Below are 18,248 nucleotides of genomic sequence, written 5' to 3'. Positions count from 1 at the left end.
TATAACTGAGCTTATGAAGAAAGGTTCTGCATGTTGCATTTTTGGTGGTAAGATACAGAATATGAGTTGTCTCATCCTCTCAGTCAGGAGTCGTCAAACTGCAGACTCCTGTGTTTGTATGGCCTTCGAGCTAAGAATTATCTTTATGTCTTTAAATGGTTGAGAAAAATCAAAAGAATATTTTTTGACCTGCAAAAATTACATGAAATGCAAATTTCAGTGTCCATAAATAGTTTTATGGGAATACAGCCATGCTCATTCGTTTATGTATTTTCTATAACTGCTTTTGCCCTAGAACAGCAGAGTGGAGTAGTTGCGACAGAGACCATATGGCCCACAAAACCTAAAATATTTATCATCTGGCCCTTTACAGAAAAGGTTTGCTGACCTCTGTGCTAGTTTATTTAGCAGTCTCTGGAAAAACATGCTAGTATTTACATGTCCCGCACATCTAACCCTTAGATACCTCTTGGCAAGGATGCTGTCCCATGTGTGAATTTCTCTGTCTTTTCTCTGTAGACTGAAGAAAGCCAACTTATTAAAGGAGCACTTTGTTTGCCAGCCTTAGGGCCTTGACCTTTTCCAGAAGCCAATTAAGGCATTTCCTAAAATTGGAGAGCTGTTAGAGGAGATCAGCGATGATCATGGACAAGGCCTCCTGTTATGCTGGGGTTTCCGCAGGTTTCCTCTGTCTTGGAAGGGACCAGCTGGGCCGTGTTGGAGGGAAAACAAGCTTGAGGGCTTGAGCACCCTGAGAGTAGAGGGGCAGACTGTCAGAAGGGAGTGAGGAAAAGAGTGCTGACAGTAGCTCAAACCTAACCTTTTTCTTTTTCTTTTTCTTTCTTTTTTTTTTTTTTTTTGATTCAGATTCCCCAGGGATTGTCTCCTGGCTTGATTCAGCTCTTCTAGCCCTGGAGATGAAGTTCTGTGTCAGGTACCAAGCATCTGTTCTGCCATAGGCAGCTGAAGGTCATTCTCTTGATCACCTTTTGTGTGGACAAGTTTTTCTACAAGCAGAAGCCCATCCCCAGGCATCCTCTAGTGTTGACTGACAAGATAGGAGCAAAAGTCACCCAGCCTGCCTTTCAGATGCAAAAAGAACATTCCTAAGTCCTTTGATGCACTCTGCCAGTGTGCTAAATATTCTCTAACAGGTATAAATTTGATACTTAATTTTTTTTTATTTGGGGAAAAAATCTGAACGTTTATGGTTGGATACAATTTCCTAAAACTGATACTGTCGTTAGACTGTACTTACACAGATGTGAACATGACCTCATGATTTAAGATCTCAAAAGCATAGAATGGCTTTTAGGTATGGCTTCTCAGCCTAACTCCCTTATTTTTATTAAGGATACCGGGAGTCAAGAGATTGTGCAAAAAGGCACTCTGGTCAGTGAGAAAGTCATATGCTGCTGTCACAGGCCATCAGCAATGTGCTCCATGCTGCCCTGGCACTCCCCACACCGTCTTCTGAGAGGTACCTTTCTGAGCTCCATGCATCTGTAAGCTCTGCTGATTCACCTTTAGAGACATGAGAGTGTGAGAGTCCTGCTGTCAGAGAAATGGCATTATAACTTTTGATAGCTGAGATAGCATAAGTAGGACCCAGGCTTTCACTTTTGAAGCCAGAAATGGGAGGTTTCCCAGTGCAGCTCTTGACGTTGGCGCATGCAGAGATTCTCTCTTGGGCTCAGTGAAATTTCTAGAGCAGTGTCACGTCTTTAGTAAAGAGTATTTAATGTTCCTTTTTTGTCTCTGCTTACTTTCTGTTTCCATCTTCTTGACCTGAGATTCCATTTTGCCTTTGCTTATACCTCATGGAGGAATCCGAAAATAATACTGAGCAGGAAGCGTTCTTAAAAAATGGAAAAAAAAAAATTCTGCTATTCCAGCATTATTTTTTCATACTATGGTAATCATTTTTGAATACATTGTACAGATGGTAGGTTGTATTTTAGCAGAGGGTTTTTTTCAAGCCAAGTTCATAGACATGATCTTGAATTTGTAATGCTGTATTCCTAAGTGTCTTTTTTGGCTGTCAAAATAGTGCTGTCTTTAAAAAGTACAATGTAGCTACTCTGGGTAAGGCTGATTATTTCTGCTTTCTTTCTTTATAAAAATAAATATTTTCTCTTATTACCAAAGTAATATTTACTATAGAGTTTTGGGAAAATAAAAGTAAAAAGAGGGACAGTAAATTGGTTTAAGTACCACCCTCAAAATCAAGCTACCTCCTTTTCTTATCCCCAGTCCTCTCTTTGCTTTGGTCATACAATAAGCATCAGGATATAAATTCATTCAGGTTCATCTTTATTGTCTTTATGTCAGATATAGAGGGGATTAAAGTATCTAGCTTGGAGGATGAATTAGTAGAGGGCTTAATTGTGGTTTTCATGAGAGACTGAAAGATCATGGGTTTTGGGGACATAGGGATCTGGGTTTTAATTCTAGAATTAATGTTCTGTGTTTCATGTTACTTGCCTGCATTTTAACTGTAAATTAGGATAATGGTTATTTGGGGGAAGTATAACGTAAAAAGCCTCAGGTGATTCCTGGCAGGGAGTCATATCCATTGAGATGGTAGCTGGCAGCATTGATTCCCACCTCCTGAGCACCTACTGTGTACAGGCTTGGCTATGGCAGACTTTATTGTAAAGGGCCACATAGTTAATATTGTAGGCTTTGTGTAGTTAAGAGTCAAAATCAAGGGTATGAGGTAGGTACTTACATACCATTTAAAATGTAACCATTTTAGAATGTAAACAGAAAACTTTCTTAGGTTATATGCCATACAAAATAGGCAGTGGGCCATATTGGGCCAACTCCTGTTGTAAGGTATCTTCACATTTACTTGTAATTCTCACAACTTTATGAAATAGTCACACTTCTTTTTTTTTTTTTTTTTTTTTTTTGAGACAGGGTCTTACTCTGTTGCCCAGGCTAGAGTGCAGTGCCACAGTCTTGGCTCACTGCAACCTCCGCCTCCCAGGAGTTCAAGAGATTCTCTTGCCTCAGCCTCCCAAGTAGCTGGGACTACAGACATGTGCCAGCACACTCAGCTGATTTCTGTATTTTTAGTAGAGAGAGGATTTTGCCGTGTTGACCAGGCTGGTCTCAAACTCCTGGCCCCAAGTGATCCGCCTGTCTCGGCCTTCCAAAGTGCTGGGGTTATAGGCGTGAACCACAGTGCCTGTCCTAGTCACACTTTTTATAAATGGCAAATCCCAGATTCAGTCTGAGGCAGCTACAGCCAGGAGCTACTTCAGTTGGAATCATTGCACTCTCCTGCCAAAGGCCTGTTTTACAGCTAACCACTAGGACCCTATTTCCCTCATCCTGTACCTTCATGTTTCCCCCACTCTGCTGCCCCCACCCCCTCAACCCTGCCCTTATGCCAGAGCTGGTTGAGCTCTCACTCCTCAGGGCCTTTTCGTGTGCCGATCTGTCTTTGTAGAATACCTTTCCCCTGGTTGCTTGAGTAACTCCTTATTGTTCAGGTCTCAGTCCAAATCTTACCTCATTTGGAGAATCCTTCCTAACAAATTTATCCTTGGGCCCTAGGTGTTCTATCACTTATTTTCCAGTTGCTTTGCCTGCTTCTCTCTCTGCCAGCATTTATCACGTTCTGTAACTGTATTGTGCTTTCTCTTTGTTTATGTGTTGGTCTGCTTCTGCGCATTGGAATATAAACTCCTCAAGGGCAGGATCAGGAGTTTGTCTTTTTCACTAATACATTCTCAGGTCCAGAACAGTGTCTGGAACATAAGTGCTTAGTAAATATTTGACAAAACGCCTTGATTTGCTTGCCTACTGTGTCCTTGGTTTTCAAAAATCAACTTAAATTTTCAACGTCGGCTTTTCTGATCCCAAATCCAGGTAGATTTCTTATAGTGCCCCTATTATTTTCCTTTATAGCTATAAAAGTCACCTAAAATTTGGTAAACTCAGCACCTGAGGAAGCAAGTCAGCACCTCTTGCATGGAGGGGGAGATATGATGCATGAATCTTCGTAACCTATAGCAGCCAATGTTCCTGCATGAGGCAGAATCTCATCTGGATCAAGAGATGGGAAGTCACGCAGGGAGAAACATGCCTGGCAAAGTCATTACCTGACTCCAGATGTGGTAGGAGCGGAGGGTCCTGCTTCGCAAATCTTCATGTGCTCAAAAGATACCTTGGATCTTGTGTACTTCTGATTTAAATAATGTGGGGTAGGGCCACGATTCTGAATTTCTGACCTACTTTAAGATGCTGCTAAAAGTGCTGCTGTTTCAACAGACCACGTTTTTGATAACAAAGACTTGGATCAAGGTGCTTCACCTTCGGCAGTGTTGACATTTGGGGCCAAGTTATTCTCTGTTGTCATAGGTATTGTAGGGTATCTAACACCGTCCCTGGCCTTTACCTCTAGACGCCACTAGCACTCCCCCAGTAGTGATGACCAGAATTGTCTTGGACATTACCAAGTGTCCCTTGGGGGGCAAAAATAATCTTCACTTGACAACCACTGGCCTAGATGCTTCTCTGTTCCTAGTTTGCTTTAAGTCTTCTTTGGAATCTCTGAGCCAGTGAATTTCCCTTTTGCCTGAGCTAAGTTTAGTTGGATTTTTATGAGCTTATAATTGAATCTTGCAGCTTACATACTTGACAGTATATAGTTATTTGTGTGCTGTTATATATATTGCCCGTCTACTCTGCCGAGCTCTGTAACTGTACACTCTGCGTTTCTTCATTTCAATACTTAGTGTGGAGTCCAAACTGTGGGAGGTAGTTGATACATGCTGCCTGTTGAAATTCTATAAGGGATGAGATATACATGCTTTTTTTTAAAAAAAAAGTTACTGAAGTATAATATACATATATACCCAAAATAAGTGCACATAAATGTACAGCTTGATGAGTTTTCACACTTTGGAAGTGCCCACATCATGGACCTCCAGGTTAGGAACAGAGTGAGACCAGCATCCTGGAAGCTTCCCTCCATGTATTCTGTAATTTTGTAAATTTCTTACAGATAGAAGAATGTTGACTTTGGTGGACAGATAGGACCTTTAAAATAAAGGTAGTAGAAGTGTGTTCTAAAACTTGAAGTTTCTCAAAGACAACAAAAGGTTTTATTGGATGACTAAATCCATACTCTGTAGATCAGGGTTCAGCAATCCTTTTCTTTGTAAAGAGCCAGATTGTAAATACTTGAGGCTTTGCGAGCCGTTGGCCTCGGTTGCAGCTGCTCAGCTCTGTTGTTGTAGTGCTGAAACAGACAGATAATACATAAACAAATGGGTGTGTCCGTGCTCCAGAAAAACTTTATTTACAGTTAACATCCAGATTTGGACTGCACATCCTAGTTTGCCAATGCCTACTCTATTATTATGGAAAATGTGTCCTGTGTATTGAAATGTGAATATCCACAAAATAACACAGTTCAGAATATGGGATGCAGTATTAACTATTTCATAGATGCAGATCTTTTTCACAAAGGATCTGGTGGGGGACACCGTTCCATTAGGGCCAGTCTACTTGCCCCTCTGATGTTCTGCTGATTGTCCTGTGTGTCCTGCAGTGGTCTTAAGTCTTTCTTGGAATCTGTTACCTGCCTTGCATGGGTTTCCCAGTCTTTTTTAATCAAAGTAGCCAAAACTTTCTTCAAGTCCAAAGTCTGTTTAGTTGCTCACTTGTGATTTACATCCAGTTTTCTTCACAGATACATGCAACTCATCACTGCTTGTCAGCGAATTGCTGTCTTGGTGTTACGTGGCAGCTCTGCCTGCTCTCTGCTCAGATTTCCTGTTCATGCTTCAGCCTCCCTACAGTAGTGTGAGAAGTTATATTCTACTCTCTCAGGTAATAAAAGTCCCTGTTGAAATGAGGTTCAAACTAAAAGCTGTTTCTTAGATGCAGATGCCCTCTAACTTCCAAATAATTACTATCTAAAAGCCCAATCTCTATTTTCCAAAGCTGAAGGTTTTATTTCTTATTTCTTAAAAGTACCATGTCTAATGTTACGTGGTTACACTTATAGGAGCATTGCTGGTGCTTATTTTTTCTGTTCTTGATAAAGGGTTCAGAGATCAAAAGTGACCTTCCTTCATTAAAGTGATTAAATTATTTCCAGATCAGGATTTCATGGCTGAGATAGGCTAAGTTATATAATAGTAACAAAAAAACCCAAACCTCATTGGCTTAAAATGGCATTCATCTGATTCATTAGTGGTCAGCTGAGTGTTCTGCTCTGTATTGTCTTTACTCTGGGATGCATCCAGACTCATGGAGCAGCCTCAGCTTCTAGGTGCTTCTGTTCTCTCCAGGTAGATATATTTAATGAGCTACCACGAACTTTCCTATGGTGGGTCTTTTTTTCCTTAACAGTCAGTCACTACCTGACTTTAAGACTTACTATAAAACTGCAGTAATTAAGACAGCATGGTATTGGTGAAAGAATAGACAGAGTAGTGGAGCAGAATAGAGACACTAGAGACCCACACAAATACTGTCAACTGATCTTTGACAAAGGAGCAAAGGCAATTTATTGGTGAAAGGACAGACTTGCTAGTAAATGGTTCTGGAATAACTGAATAATATTTGCAAAAGAGGACTCTAGATACAGACCTTAAACCTTTTACAAAAATTAGCTCAAACTAGATTATAGTCATCAATGTAAAACGTAAAGTATAAAACCCTTAGAAGATAACCTAGGATAAAATAGAGGGAATCTTGGGTTTGCTGATGACTTTTTAGATACAACAACAAAAAGCATGATCCATGGGCAAAAAAGTCGATAAACTGGATGTTATTAAGTTTAAAACTTTTGTTCTGCAAAAGACGCTGTTAGAAAATGAAAAGAGAGGCCACAGACTTGGAGAAACTCTTTGCAAAACCCCATTATCTGATAAAGGGCTATTAACTAAAATGTATTTAAAAACCACTTAAAATTAAACAATAAAAAAACCCAATTAAAATAGGCAAAAGATCTGAATACTTTAGCAAATCATATATATAGATGAAAATAATTACACGAAAAGATGCGTGACATGTTAGGTAAACTAAAACAACAATAAGATACTGCTAGACATCTATTAGAATGACTAAAATTCAAACGGTTATCATACCAAATGCTGGTGAGAATGTAGAGCATGGGAAACTCATTCATTGCTAGTAGGAATGTAAAATGCTACAGCCACTTTGGAAGACAGTGTGACAGTTTCTTAGAAAGCTAAACATGGAACCCAGCAGTCAAACTTCTAGTTATTTACCAAAATGAAAACTTATATCTACACAAAAATCTGCATGTGAATGTTTATAGCAGCTTTATTCATAATCCACAAAAATTAGAAGCAATCACAATGTCCTTTAATAGTTGAAGGGATACACTATGGCACAGCCATGTAATGGAGTACTCTTCACTGATAAGAAACGTACTATCGAGTCATGAAAAGACATGGAGGATCCAACATACTGCTAAGTGAAAGAAACCATTGTGAAAAGGCTACATGCCGTGTGATTCCATCTATATGACATTCTGGAAAAGGCAAAACTATATGGAGACAATAAAAAGATCAGTGATTTCCAGAGTTGCAGGGGGTGAGAGGGATGAATTGGTAGGCAAGGGATTTTTAGGGTGGTGAATCTATTCTGTATGGCACTGTAAAGGTAGATACGTGACACTGTGCATTTGTCAAAACCCATAGCACATGCAACACAGAGTTAACCCTAATGTAAACAATGGACTTAATCATATATCCGTAGTGGTTCATGAATTTTAAAAATATACCACATTAATGCAAGAGGTTAATAGTAGGTAAAACTATACATATCAGGGTGGGAAGGAGGGGTATATGCACTTTATACACATTTTTCCTGTAAATCTAAAACTGCTCTAAAAAAGTCTTAATTTTTTAAAAACCTGGACACTTAGCTTTTCTATACAACTTTATCAAAATAAGCTTCTGAGAGATTTTCACACCATTTTAATATCAAAATAAGGTTTTGAGGGAGTTTCCTGTGGGAAAAGTGCTGCGTCTTTAGTCACTAACCCAGTATGACATCTGTCTTCACTTCTTAGAGACCTTTTCACTTTTTGGGTGGTCCTCCTGGGTATTGTTGCTTGACATCTAAGCTCTGGATAGATGGGATATTAACTCTGCATTTGTTGTCCTTTCTGTTTGTTTTTTTCTTCTTTCCTTCAAAGTGAATTTAGAAAGAGTCATGAGATAGAAATTCTCTAATGTCTAACAGGAATGTCTAAAAAGTGATGAACCTTCTGGATTTGTAAAGGAGTGATTTGCCTACTGAATATGTCCTTTTTGGAAACTGTTACCCTGGGTACATTTTAGAATGTGAGTTAAAAGTCATATATACAAAACCTTTGATTTGAGAGGTAATAATTCAGTAGCTCGTGAACTTGATCTACCTATTACTGGTTCTTTGCCTTCCTTAAGTACCCCATCCCTTAAGGGGAAAAACATGTTCTCTACCTAGTATTTGGATGTTTTTCCCAAATCACAGTTTTAGCTCTGTACCTCCCAGACTGTGACTTTCCATTCAGGAAATGCCCTCAGGATAAAGTCCAGTCTCTCCTGCAAAGGTACTAACATGATTGGGCAGTGGTATTAACATTGTTGGGCAGTGGTACTAGTGTGTGAAGGGTGTTGCTGAGAGTACCACTCCTGCAGTTATGGCTTCTCTGCCTGTACATGGAGCCCCATCTCTTCCTCCTTGACACCATTCCATCCCCACAAGGCCCATAATGTCAGGCACCTTGCGGCTTTTGCATGTGCTTGTTCCTGTGTTTGGAAAGGCTCCTGCCATGTCTGTACTTTAAGAAGCAACTTAAGCTAGCTTCATGCTCCCATTTCCACAAAAACTTCCAGAACTCTGGACACATTTCATTCATAGTACTCACGACCATGCATCGTTGGATTTTTGTCTAGCTACATTGTTTGTTTTACATGGTGAATTTTTGGGTTGAGTCACTTATTTTCTGTCATGTTTTGAGTACCTAATGTGTTTTTGTTTTAACTGAATCAATGGATAAGTTAACAAATCAAGCAAAACCAATGTATCAGTGAAGCTGATGCTACCTACTGCAAGTTAAGTGCCAGTCATATATATTTATTCCTTCAGACTTCTGCCATTGTGTGGCTCTGCCAGCCTTCTTGAGCACATGGCTCCTGAGGCTGGTGTGGAGAAAGGTAAGGGATGTGGAGAATTGTTTCATTGGGGGCATATGAGCCAGGCCAGGAAGCAATGCACATTCCTATACTTGCATTTGATTGAGCACAGTCTTAGTTCAATACTAACTGTAGGTGAGGCTGGGAAATGTAGTCTAGCTGTGTGCCCATGAAGAAGACCAAACGGATTTTGAACAGCTAGCAAAACTCTACTACAACCTTTATTTGGAATTGATGTTCAAATTTGAATTCTCATTATTTTACACTGAGATAGTAATATGCTCTTCAATTTTTTTTTTTGAAAGATACGAGCTCATGCTCTGTCACCCAGGCTAGAGTGCAGCAGCGCTATCATACTGCAGCCTTGACCTGGGGGCCTTAAGCAATCCTCCTGCCTCAGCCTCCCAAGTAGTTGGGACCACAGGTACATGCCCACCATACCTGGCCGATTTTTAAATTTTTTATAGAAACAGGGTCTCCCTGTGTTGCCCAGGCTGGTCTCAAACTCCTTAGTTCATATGATATAAGCCACTTTTATGTCAAATGTGGTATAAAGTGAGGTAATAGGAAAGGGGATTAAGTCCCTCTTAAAGAAAAGTGAGCTGTTTAGATCGTTACTCTGTTTTCTAGTAGTTATATATAATTCATTGTGATATTAAGCCATCAATACTTTGTCAGGTTTTCCAGAAGACTACCTGAAAAAAATACCATGCTTCCTATGTACAAGGTACTCCTTGGCATTGTACCAGTACTTGTATCACTATATGACAATAACACTACCTTGTTCAGTGAAATGATGCGTAAGTTACATTATTTTTGGAGGTTTAAGGAGTTCCTGTAAGTATGTTTCTCAGTGGTACTAATGTTTGAAGGAAATGGTTTTCTAGAATTCAACATTGTAAGAGAATTAGAATTCAATCAGTATGATAAATCATTGAACTTGCTGTTGAAGGACCTAAATTTAAATTAAACCTTTAAATGCAATAACTTCTCTTCAATTTTGGTACTACTTGGAGGTAATAGAGCTCTTAAGTGGGATGAATTTGATTCACAAGTACAGCAATTGTTCCTTCAATTGCCGTTGTTTCGCACAGTATGTGTTTTATTCTTACAAAGTTTAATCAATAAGCTTAGTGAGTTGTCTCTCACTGTTTCCTATATACAAAGTTCTCTAGTTTCGAGATTTATGGGGCTTTTTTTTTTTTTTGGACTCAGGATTGTTGTAGGTGTGGACATAATTGTGTTAGATGCATATTTGAGTAATTTTCTGGCAAGAGAGATGACTTTAAACATAAACTAAGAATCTTAGGGAATTATGTGTTTAATAGTAAATGGACATTTTCCCAGGTAGTTTTCACATGACCAGATTCACATCTCTCAGATTTAGTTAGCACACTTCAACAGTGTGACTAAAAGGAACCATCTCAGAGCTTGCAAGCCACTGCCTTTCTAATCCCTGCACCAGGGCAGAGGAATAGTCACCAAAGGTGGAGACTGTCTTCAGGACACTGTCAGCCAGAAAGTCAGTTTCCCAGCCTTGTAGAAGTCAAGACCATTTGTTTACTTGAGACTGCAGTATTGCGTTCATTTTCTATGGTTCTGTAACAAATTACCACAAACTTGGTGGCTTAAAACAATGGAAATTAATTCTCTCACAGTTCTGGAGGCCAGAATTCTGAAGTGGTTCCACTGGGCTAAAATGAGTGCTTTCACAGAACCACATTTCCTCCTGGAAGCCATTCTTCCTCACAGTCTCTAAGGGAGAATCTGTTCCTTACCTCTTCTGGCTTCTGGTGGCTGCCCCTGTTCTTGGCTTGTGACTGCATCACTACTAGGAAGCAAAGGCAATGATGTGAGCCCACAGCTGTGCTCCCATCTCTTCGTTAGGGGGTCTGGGATGTCCTTTCAGTGTCATTTTGTCCGGGATGATGCTCCCTGTCTTAAGTGATTAATGCACCCTTGCTAACCTTTTGCTATGGCTGCCTCTTCAGAGGAGTTGAGAGTTCCAGTTCAGCGAGGAAGACGCCTGAAAGGCCCCTGGTCAATGAGCTGAGCACACACATCCAGCCTGGACCCTGCAGAGAGGGCTCTGGGGTCTCCGGGCCGTGCCTGGGGGGAAAAGCCAGAAGCTCCCATCCCACTGACTGTGAGTCTTCCTCAGCACCGTCCCTTCTGCCCAGCACCCCCTCCAACTGGAGGCCCTCAGGAGCCCTCCCAGGAGTGGGGACCAAAAGGTGGGGACTGGGCTGTGGAGGGTCTGTGTTTCCAAAGCCCGCCACCCCTGTGTATCTCCAAACGGAGCCTGAGAGAGGTAAGGTGGTCTGGGAAGGCGTCCTCGGAGAGCCAGGCACCCCAGGAATGAGCCACCAGCTCACGTCCAGCATGCCTGGGGCTCCCCTCCTGCCTGAGGGCCCCAGAGAGGCCACACGCCAGACATCGGGGACAGGACCTGAGGACACAGGGCGACCGCCATGCCCCTGAGCTGCTCAAGCACCAGCTTCTGGAGACCTGCACCAAAAGGGGCCACAGCTGACAGTGGCCGGAAGCAAAGGGAGGCAGTGGATTGGGGTGGGGCAAGGTGGAAGTGAATGAGGACCATGCCGTCGATGAGGCCTCCCCACAAGACTCCCCTCTCCCAGGTCTCCCAGCCTCTCCAGATAGCCGCCACAGAAGCCACCGGTGTCCAGGCCTCCCAGCGGAGGGTGCCATCACCCTCCCTGTCCTTTTCCTCTCCAAAGTTTCCACAGAGCTCTTGGCATGGGAGCCTCACGGGCTTAATGCAGGGCTGCCTGAAGGACAAGACATGACCACAGGCCTTCTCCTGTATCATGACATTGCCTTCTGCTTCCGTATTATAAGGACACACCTGACTATATCTAGAGTTCACCCAGATAATCCAAGATAGTGTCCCCATCTCATGATCCTTAATTATATATCCTCAGAATCCTTTTTAAACATATGAGGTAATATTCACTGACTCCAGAAATGAAGACATGAATATTGTATGGGGGCGGGGGCAGTAATTATTATCCAGCCTACCACAGACAATAGAAACTGGGCCATAAATGACTGCTCTGAAAGTAATTTGTTGGCTGTAATGCTTATGGTTTCCTTTATTTTTTTCCTTATCTGAGTTCTAAGTAGGTAAAAAAATTGTTTGCTGGGCATTTCCTGTGAAAGTGAAGATTCTCCTTAATGAAGAGCAGCTCATATACAATGACAAAACAGAGGCAAGGTTAGCACTTTTGGGACATTTTTCATGTTTTGGTCTTAATTTCTGATCTAGGTTTTCTGTATGGTTCGTTATGAAGATAAAAATCATGGCATTGTAACTATTGATGTCATGAAATATCCCCTGAGAAGAAAATATGTTAGGCTATCTTTTAAAATGATCCTTATATTTATTTTCTGATTAGAAAGGTATAGCTCATTGTAGGGAATTTATAAAATGCAAAACAGCATGAAGAAGAAAACTCAAAATCCTAACTTAGAAATGACTAGTGTTGGTATTTTGAGTTCTTTTATCATATGACATTTGTTGTCTTCCTAGAGTGTTTAGCAGTTGTTATACCAGTTGTCCAGACGGATTTGAAACACCGTCATCATTACTGCAGCGAAATAGGTTTTTTGGAATGCTGGAAAACTGAAGAAGCTGAGTCATGATTAAGGCTTAGACTCAACTTTCTTTCTCGGTTGAAGACATAGTCTTATTGACCTGAATTTACAGAGTGTATTATTTACAGACATCTCCTTGAACAGAAGTCCATCAACTGTTAGTGTAAATTCTTCCTGAATACATCCTTAAGCCATTTTCTAGCATTTTTTTAGTAGAACTCAAATACTGAGAGATACTCTGAAGAAGGAAAAAAAGTTCATGAACAAGTAAATTTGGGAAGTACTGAATACACACAATGACACACACATGTTTTAATAAAAGTCCCAGCACGTATTAGTGTATTAAAGTATCAGAGGCTTTCCAGAACAATGGGGCTTGTTAAATCTAGAGTTTCCCCCAGCTGATTGATTTTTCTTTCCTAATGCCTATAACATGGAACTTTGTGGAACAAAATTTGTGAAGTATAATAATAATTTAGATAAGGGATATTCAAATGTTTTTGGTAAGAAAAGACTTTGGTTGATAAAAAAAAAGATGTGTGTGTCTGAGTGTGTGGATGGATGAGTAGATGGAGGTGTGTGTGGATGTATGTCTCTATATAAATATTTTTGTTTCCACCCTCGCCAAAATCAGTTTTTAGAAAGTGGTTCATTTGATTCTGGTATCATAAAAACTTTATTAAAGATGTCTTACATTCTAACACATTAGATGGCTTTTCTCTGCCCTTGGGGGTATTTGGAATTAAAATATAGGAATAGTATCAAACAGAGTGAAAGTTCAAGGGAAGAGTGAAAGAGATTTGTATTTTTTCTTTTTCTTAAATGTGTGAAAGCCTCCCAACCTCTCCCACCAAGTGTCATGGCCTGAAGCTGAATTAGTTCTTATCTGATTAAATCAGAATCAGATTCTGCTACTTCCTAACTGCTGTGAAGTGCAGATTTTTAAAATGTGTTATTAAAAAAAAAAAAAAAAGAAGAATGTAATCCTAGTAGGAAACAACTCTCTAGAATAAATTAGCATTTTTAATATCATTTTACAACTTTTCAACCTACAAAATTATTCACCTCATTTATGTAAAATGTAATTGTTAACTGCCTGGTCAGAATATGAGCATTAATTTTGAAATGGAGGGTTCTTTGTTTCTATCCATGAAGGTTAGAGAAATCATAAGTATGGATGGAAAACCTTACTAAGCTTGTTTTAGTGTCTGTGTCTGTCGAATCTGAGATTTGGTGATTTCAGTAATGTAATTAAACTTTTGGTTTTTATACTTACGGAATAGAAAAGGTGCTCAGATAATAAAAACAAGTGGGTAATCCAGAAATTGGGTAATCAAGTTTAGGAAGCAGCCACAAGGGCACATTTTTACAACTTATTTCAAAAATATTCTCTCAAATATTCAGGGAGTGAAAATGTGGTTTCTCTGTTGGATTACAAATTTAAAAGCCTGAAAGGAGGAGTAGAAGAGGCCATTGTAATTGAAAAACCCCTTGCTACTAGATGATTTTACTTGACTTGGCTTATTTATCTTCATGGCTATCCTGTAAGGCAGTGGCTCTCAGGAATACCAGGACTTCAGCATCACCTGGTGTGATGTTTAATTTTGGGTGTCAGTTTGACAGGGCCATTAAGCCTACATGTTTGCTCAAACACCACTCGAGGTGTTGCTATGGAGTTATTTTTTAGATGTCATTGATATTTAAGTCAGTAATCTTCAAGTAAAGCAGATTAATCCTCATAATTCTGGTGGGACTGATCCAATCAGTTGAAAGCCTTAAGAGAAAAGATCGAGAAAGCCAGAAAAGAGGAATCCTGTTCCAGTTTGTCTTCAGACTGAAGACTCAAATGGTGACCCCTATTGGACTTCCACCCTGTTGGTTTGCCCTGCAAAATATTAAAATTACGAGGCCCATAATTGTGAGAGCCAATTCCTTGAAATCAGTCAATCTCTCCCTTCTCGCCTTGTTCCCTTTACACACACACACACACACACACAGTTGATTCTCTTTCTCTGAAGAACCCTATTACACATGACTACTTGTTAGAAATGGAAATTCTTACACCCCACCCAGACCTGGTGAATGGAAAGTGGGTGGGCCCCAGCAGTCTTCTTTAACAAGCACTCCTGCTAATGCTGGTGACCCCAAGCCTGAAGGCCACTGCAGGCAAATGAAAGGAGCCTCTTTTTGCCATTGAGGAAATTTAGGTTCAGAAAGCTTTAAGTAACGTGTGCAAAGTCATCCAATTGGTTAATAGCATCAGCCAGATCTATTCTTGGTACTTTCAGAAAGATACAGTACTATCCATGGAGCTCTTAGCAATTTTTGAATCTGCTTTTGTATAACAGTTCATTGTTGTGATGCCCATTTTCCTTCAGGAAAAAATGTAACGTGAAGGGACCCAAGTGTATCAGTATGGTATGTGAGAGCAGTGATTCCAAATCTTTGTACCACCAGGTATCACTTCTGTTATTTAATGTAATGAAAGATTTTATTGACTAAATAAGCTCCATTTTACAGAGGTATTTATTTGGCCGTCCTGCACCTCCAGGCTCCTCACTGGCAGGAGTTGGCCAGGGCTGCTAGCTCAAGTGATGCATTCCAGCCAAAAGCAAAGAGGCTTGATGTTTTATTTAGCCTGGAAACCTAAATGTAGAATTTTCATTAGGCATTTTGAATATTGAAAATAGCTAAGGACTTTCATTACTGTGTTACAGTTTTTCAAAACACCTGGAGACCCTTGTGGGATATCTTTGCACTGAAGAACATTTTCAGATATAGATGCTCAGTTGCTGCCATGTGTGCAGCTAGGACATATTATAAGGGTATAAAAGATAAATGCCCAAATCTTAGTAGTACACCACTTTTTCAGTCACCAGTTCTGGTTTAGGTGGGGGCTCTCCTGCAAGCAGTAGATCACAGACCCACCACAGTCGGTCTTTCTGTCTTGAGGCTCCGTGCATGTGATTTCCAAGATTACTAGGTAAGAAGGAGAGTGAGGAGGTGTTTCCTGGCCTGGTTGGGAAGTGGTGTGCATCATTTCCATCCATGTTCTGTTGGCGGGAACTCAGTCACATGGACTCATCCAACTGCTAGAAAGGCTGGGGAATGTCTTCTGATTGTGTGCCCAGGAACAGGAAGAAATTAGTTTGATGATCATCTCTGCCACCTGCGGCTTAAGTGCTCTGAGGTTCATAGGTTTGTGCTGCTGCCCGTGATGGATTTATGTCCTTTCCTGATAGCCACAGTATGGCAGATATGAGGGGTAGAAATAGATTTAGGAGTTACCAATAGCACCTGACTCTTTATGATTGCTTCCTAGCTTGTGGAAACAGAAGAGCCACAGAAACGATAACTCAAATTGTACTGGCTCTTGCCCACACCTTCAGCTGCGATCTTCTACCACCCCTAGGTTTTCATCTCTTTGTATCTTCTGGACTAGTCTATTGGCAGTACTTACCATGTGGCCTCTATCATCATTTTCCTTTCCCTCTTCATGTGCACTCCCACCGCTCTTGCCACCATTTAAATTCACTGCCCATTTAGTCATCTAAGGGCTCCTCGGTGCTGCTACTGCGCCAACAGAGTACTGTCTCTTGGGATCCAAAGACCACTGTCTCTCTAGAGGCTTGAGTGATACTACATTCAGTGCAGAATTAAGGAGAACACCTTTGTTGTAGTTATCTGTTGCTGTGAAACAAATTATTACAGAGAGCTGCAATTTATTTTTCCTCCCAAGTCTTTGGGTTGACCAGAGTAACTGAGCAGTTATTCTGTTCCATGTGCTTTTGGCTGGGGTCACTGAGGTAGCATTCAGCTGGAAACTCTGACTGGAGCAGGTAAGTCCCAGATGGCCACATCCTTCAGGGCTTCTTACCATGTGACTACTCATCCTTCAGTAGTCTGCCCTGGACTCCCTTAAGAGCTTGGTTTCAGGGCTCTAAGAAAGTGGCAGCCACCAGGTCTCTTAACCTCTTGAGAGTCTCTCATCACTTCCACTGCATTTTTATTGGCCAAAACAAGTCACAAAGCCAGCCTAGATTTGAGAAAGGAAAACGGTCTTTTGTGTTCAGGGATGGGAGGAATCGTTGGCAATTATCACCATTTCTTGTCAGTCTGCGTCTGTTTACTTTGCCACTTGTACCTCAAGGCTGTGCTACCTGTTTTGCAGTATGTCAGTCACCCATTAAATGATTCCCTCTACCACCACTATAACCTTTCTCCAGAGTGTTAAGGCTATTGCCATCATCTTTATAGCCTCAAATCTTGGAATGTGTGAGGTATGCAGAGGAAATAATGCATGAAACAGTTTGGCTGGTGCTGAGAGTTTGTGTTAGCAGGGTAGTGAGCTTGAAGAATTAAGTAGTTCCTGAATTCTAGGCTAATGGGCTGGGGTGCTTTGAACTGGTGGTGGTAAATTGCAGAGTAGTGTTTAGGGAACATGAATCTCACAAAAGTGTATAGCGAAGTTTGATTTGTAACTTATATAAATAATCATTGTAAATTTCAAAATTGCTGAAAAAGAGTAGGTCTTAAATATGTTTACCACAAAAAATAAGTATGTGAGGCAATGGATTTAATAATTAGCTTCATTTAATCATTCCACAGTGTAAACATATATCAAGACATCACAGTGTACCTATATAATACATACATATAGTTTACATATATACATAAATACAATTATATTTGTCAATTAAAAATTAAATTTTAAAAAGTATTAAAAATGAAAACATCTTTAAAATAAGTAAATATTAAAACTAGGGTTGAAGGGTAGTATCATTGGTCATGGCCACCATATGCAGACATGAAATGAGAAGGAATAGACTACAGCGGGAATAAGAAGGCCTAAAAGAAATAGTCTTGAAAGGCAAAGGAATAATCGCCATGACTCTGAGAGGGTGTGGGGAGGCAGAAAGAAGGGAAGGCTGGGAGCAATAAACTTCTTCATAAATAACAGTTTAAAAATATTGGTGACAGAGAGATCTGAATTTACTGTAGAACACCAGCACTAATTGGAAATAACTGAGGGACTGTTATAATTATTTAAATCCTAGATTGGTCTTGGTGCTGGTAAATTTGCTTCATTAGTCAGCTTAGAATGTGTTATGCTGTGGTAACAAGCAGCCCACATCTCAGTGGCTTATGGCAACCTGATTTCTTTTTTACTCATATTTTGGCCGTGGCAGGTCAGTTCGAATCTGCTTCACATCTTTTTGCTATCCAGGCTGAAGAAGCATCTCCTGTCTAGAGCATGCCTGTCTCAGGATGGCGGAAAAAACTTGATGGAAGCACATGGTAAGTCTCAAGGTTTCTGTTGGGAGTTGCATGTGTTCCTTTCACTCATATTTTATTTTTATTTCATAGTCAAAGTACGTCACATCATTAAGCCTGATGTCTATGGGGACAAGAATTATACTCCTCCCATAAAAAGGGGCACCAGGAAAGGGTCCCTAAGAA

The 18,248-nt window shown here is 40.4% G+C and overlaps 1 long non-coding RNA gene and 1 pseudogene across 1 annotated transcript in view; both read left to right on the top strand.

The window, feature by feature from the left end:
• Window positions 1-11,117: 11,117 nt before the first annotated feature.
• LOC144579351 (microtubule-associated protein tau-like) lies at window positions 11,118-12,213 on the top strand (annotated as a pseudogene).
• A 75-nt stretch (window positions 12,214-12,288) lies between these two features.
• Window positions 12,289-18,248, top strand: part of LOC108593469 (uncharacterized) — a 45,123-nt gene continuing 39,163 nt past the window's right edge. The window contains exons 1-2 of the long non-coding RNA XR_013526770.1: window positions 12,289-12,408; window positions 17,978-18,086. This is a non-coding gene — a long non-coding RNA (uncharacterized LOC108593469). The remainder of the gene's footprint in view (window positions 12,409-17,977; window positions 18,087-18,248) is intronic.

The sequence above is a fragment of the Callithrix jacchus genome, chromosome 1 (genome assembly GCF_049354715.1).
Source record: "Callithrix jacchus isolate 240 chromosome 1, calJac240_pri, whole genome shotgun sequence".
Lineage (NCBI taxonomy): Eukaryota > Metazoa > Chordata > Mammalia > Primates > Cebidae > Callithrix > Callithrix jacchus.
This window is presented reverse-complemented; position numbering and strand designations above follow the sequence as displayed.